A 5,369-nucleotide genomic window follows, 5' to 3' on the forward strand; every position below is an offset into this window, starting at 1 on the left:
CAACTCCATAAGGTCTTGAACCAAATAAGGGTTCGGGGATGAAGGTACAAATCCAACCTAAAAGAGATTGAACCTGCCCTAATAATAGGCCTCTACTTTATTCTAATCGTATTCATGTGCGCTTCTTGACTAACATGCAATCAACAGGATTAACCCTAAACCTGTTTATCTATGTTGGTTGAATATAATGCACAAATAAAACTATTATTGGCGATCACTTGAATTATAATCATATTAACCCTAAACAAGATTATTAATTATCTTATTAAGCGTGATTACAAATACCAATTCCCCTTTAAACATGCATAAAAGGTGTGATCAAACAATAACAATAAATATCAAGCAACATAACAAATAATCAAAATAACAATTATGATCATCAAAATAAAATTATATCAATAATCATGTTCATAATCATCAAAACAATAATTATAATATTAATCATAATAATAATTATAATAATCATAATCATAATAATCATATTAAAGCATAATAATAGCAAGATCCTAGGCATGATACTAACAAGATTTACAACAAACCCTAGCATGTCACTAAACATATAAAAATCAAATCTTTAGCCCTAACATGATACTAACAATCATAAATATTAGGAAAAACATAAAAGGCATTGTAACAATCATATTTGATATTAAAGTTACCCTAGACATGATACTAGGAATATCATAATAACCTAAGCATGAACTCTATATCATAACATCAATAAAAACATTTAAAGCACTTACTTTGATGCCTCGTACCTCTTTCTAATAACAAAATACACATGTTAGTAACTTCAAGGAAAATAATAAAATCAAACAATTAAATTAAATAATTAAAAGAGAGATTTGGGACCAAACCCTCATAAATTAAACCTTTTACGTCTAGGGCGAAGGCAAATTCGAATATGGCTAGGTGTGTCTAGTGCTAATGTATGAGGAATTGTGTTTGTAAAAAGGGTTGGTCTAGAAAAAGAGAGAGAAACAAGAAATTCTTGATGAGAGTTGATTATAGATGAAAACTGGTTAAAACTGGTTTTTAGATGATTATAATTGAAAACTGGTTATTGATGAATGAAAACTGGTTCTAGAGTAAGAATTGATGAAAACTAATGAAAATTGGTGAATGAAAACGGAGTTTTTAATACGCTATTTATAGAGAAAATTAGCCAAAAAGATAAAATATTAAAACAGAGTCTGGCGCACGAAAAACCAAACTAGCGCCAACGCTGGCTGTTGGCGCCAGGTGCCAACGTTAGCGCCAGGTGCCAAGGCTGGCGCCAGGCACCAAGCGTAGCGCCAGGCGCTACAGCTGGCGTTTGGCGGTGATTTGGAAAATTACGCGTTTTCTCAAAATCAGATAAAAATTGCCGTATCGGAGGATAAAATCGTATTTTCCTCAAAAAATGCTCTTTGATTTTAATTAAAACTCTGAAAAGTCAACAAAAGTCAATTTATCAATGCTAATTGAATTAGGAATGAAAAGAACCTTCTAGAAGAATCTAGAAGACTAAAACCATTCCTAATTGCATCAGGAATGATAAATCATTTTAGGCCCTCCCATAGATCATTGGGCCGCACATAAGGCTCAAACCGAGCCCAGTTTGGTAATTTGGCCATAACTTCCTCATTATTCATCGGAATTGGGCTTATAATATATCGTTGGAAAGCTCCTGTCAAGCCCCATCCAACTACACTACTATTGGACTCATATCATGGACCAACTAAACTGGATTGGATTTTTTCTTAAAATAAGTTTTCAAAAATATAGAAAAAGAGAAAATAAATTAAAACTATCCGCAACACTAAACTTTCCATACTTTCACTTCATTCGATTATGATTCGACGCGAAAGGTACTCATCACCGGGTTTGGTTTTGGGGAGACACAAATGGGTGTCTACACTTGGAATCATTGGTAGGAGTGGCGATGGTCTCAACCCACTTGGATACATAGTCGACGGTGAGAAGAATATAACGGTTCCCTTTTGAAGAAGGGAACGGTCCCATGTAGTCAACACCCCAAACGTCAAAAATTTGAACTTCTAAAATTCCTATTTGGGGCATCTCATGCCTCCGCGAGATGTTGCTAGTCCTCCGCCAAGAGTCATAAGCTTACACAAAAATGTAAACATCCTTAAACATTGTAGGCCAATAGAATCCCGACTCATTAATCTTGGCCACCGTTTTAGTGGGGCCATGATGTCCTCCATATGGTGAGGTGTGGTAACTAGTAAGCACACCGTGGACTTCCCATTCGGGAACACACCTGCGAAACAATCCATCTGCACACTCACGAAACAAAAATAGATCGTCCCTTTTTATCTTTTATTTCTATGTTGAAGTCTTGGAGCAAGAGAACCCATCGGAGTAGCCTTGGCTTTGATTCCGCCTTAGCTATCAAGTATTTTAATGCTGCATGGTCAGTAAAAACAATGACTTTAAAACCAACAAGATATGATCTAAATTTTTCTAAAGCATAAATAACAGCAAGAAACTCCTTTTCCGTAGTGGCATAGTTGACTTGGGCTTCATCCAAAGTTTTGCTTGCTTAATAAATAGCATGCAAAACCTTGTCCTTTCTCTGTCTAAGCACGGCTCCTAGCGCAAAGTCACTTGCATCACACATGATCTCGAAAGGAAGATTCCAATCGGGAGCACATATGATGGGTGCCGATATCAAAGCCTGCTTAATCCTGTTGAAAGCCTCAAGACACTCATCAGTAAAAATAAAAGGAGCATCCTTGAGCAAAAGCTGAGTCAGTGGTTTAGCAATTTTAGAAATATCTTTGATAAAGCAGCGATAAAACCCCGAATGACCCAAGAAACTTCTAACTCCCTTAACATTAACTGGGGGAGGTTTTTGCTCAATCACTGATATCTTAGCTTTGTCTACTTGTATGCCCTTATCAGATACAATGTGACCTAAAACTACTCCCTCTGTCACCATAAAGTGACATTTTTCCCAATTTAGAACTAAATTGCACTCTTTACATCTTTTCAAAATTTTAGCGAGATTAATTAAGCATGAATCAAATGAAGAACCATACACGCTAAAATCATCCATAAAGACTTCCATAATAGACTCTATGAAATCAGAAAAAATGCTCATCATACAACGTTGAAAGGTAGCGGGTGCATTACATAAACCAAAGGGCATTCTACGATATGAAAAAGTGCCATAAGGGCATGTAAAAGTAGTCTTTTCCTGATCTTCAAGGTGAATCGAAATTTGGAAAAATCCCTAATACCCATCCAAATAGCAAAAGAATTTATGATTAGCTAACCTCTCAAGCATTTGATCTATAAAGGTAAGAGAGAAGTGGTCCTTTTTAGTGGCGATATTTAATCTACGATAATCAATACACATACGCCACCCTGTAACAGTTCTAGTGGGAATTAATTCATTTTTCTCATTTGTTATCACAGTCATCCCACCCTTTTTTGGCACTACCTGCACGGGACTTACCCATTTGGAGTCAGAAATAGGATAGATAATACCTGCATCAAGTAATTTCATAACCTCCTTCTTAACTACTTCCTGCATGTTGGGATTTAATCTTCGTTGGGGTTTAATGCAGGGCTTATAGTTGTCCTCTAGATGTATCCTGTGCATACAAAAATCAGGGCTAATACCCTTGAGATAATCAATACTGTACCCAATAGCCTTCTTATGGGTTTTGAGAACCCCTAGAAGTTGGGAAGTTTGTAGGTCAGTGAGTGCAGTACTGATGATCACGGGGTATAGTTCCTGTTCATCAAGAAAAATATATTTTAAATGAGAAGGGAGAGGTTTTAGCTCAGGTTTCTTGACCTCTGCAGGTTTTGATTCCTGAACTAAATTTACTACCTTCATTGTTTCTTTGGGGCTTAACTCTTTTAAGGAAAGATCCTTTTCAATATCTTGTACCTCATTACCCCAAACGCTTGCATTGTCTTTAGATAAATTCCCGCAGAGAACTTCCTCTAGGGGATCCCTCGCAAGAACCTGTGGCAAGCTATCATCATAAATATCATCCATTATATCAATTACATCAATATAACAACAATTTTCCTCTAGCATAGGCCCTTTCGAAACCTTCCCTAAATTAAAAGTAACATTGTCGTCACCCACATAAAGGGTTAGTTTACCATTTTTAACATCAATAATTGCTCCAGAAGTATGGAGAAAAGGCCTACCTAATATAATGGGTATTTGCGTATCCTCTGCCATGTCTAACACAACAAAATCAACAGGAATAAAAAGTTTACCAACTCTGACAGGGACGTCCTCTAAAATACCTAAGGGGTATTTTACCAAACGATCTGCCATTTGCAAAGTTATATTAGTAACTTTTAATTCTCCCATATTAAGTTTAGCATAGACAGACGATGGCATGACACTGACACTAGCACCCAAATCACACAAAGCTTTATCAATAAAAACATTCCCTATATGACAAGGGATAGAAAAACTATCGGGATCCTGTAATTTAGGAGGGGATTTGTTTTGCAATAGAGCGCTACACTCCTATGTGAAAGCTACAGTTTCTACTTCATTAAATTCCCTTTTCCTAGTCACAATGTCTTTCATAAATTTAGCATAAGCGGGAACTTGAGTGATTAAATCAATAAAAGGAACTGTTACCTGCAGGTTTTTCACAACCTCTAAAAACTTACCGAATTGTTTATCAAACTTACTCTTCAGTTGTCTATTAGGGAATGGAAGTTTGATAACTGGGCTCTGCACATCTCCTCCCTTATCCTGTGATTTACCCTGCACAGAAACATTAGTAGAGTTAGTATCTATTTGTAGCCCTGGAGGGCTAGCAGGATTAGCATTTGGTATAGAGGAATCTAGATCAGGAACTAGTCTGTCTTCCTTTGGCATAGGAGGTCCATCATAATGTGAACCACTCCTTAGAGTGATTGCATTGGCATGATCTGTAGGATGGATAGGTTGTGATGGTAGAGCTCCCTACTGACGGGATTGTAGGGTAGATGAAAGTTGTGCAATTTGATTGTCCATGATTTTATTATGGGATAAAATGGAATCAATTTGCGCATCCCTACTCTCCATATGCTTTTGCTTATTAGCAAGCATTGCTCTAATTTCTGTCATGGCAGGGTCGGAAGATGATGAGGGTGATGCTTGGCTTTTCTGGCCAGAATTAGGATGATAATATTTTTGTTGTGGTGGGGTTTGTTGTTGTGGTGGAGGTGGAGGGTTTTGTACATTGGTGCTCCGGTATGAAAGATATGGATGATCCTATAACCGGCATTGTAGGAATTAGAATATGGGTTATTCTGCCTATAGGTTTGAAAGGCATTAACTTGTTCCATAGAGCTCCTACAATCTTGCTCCCAATGTCATACAATTCCACAATTTTCACAAA

Source organism: Chenopodium quinoa, unplaced genomic scaffold, assembly GCF_001683475.1.
Source record: "Chenopodium quinoa cultivar QQ74 unplaced genomic scaffold, ASM168347v1, whole genome shotgun sequence".
Lineage (NCBI taxonomy): Eukaryota > Viridiplantae > Streptophyta > Magnoliopsida > Caryophyllales > Amaranthaceae > Chenopodium > Chenopodium quinoa.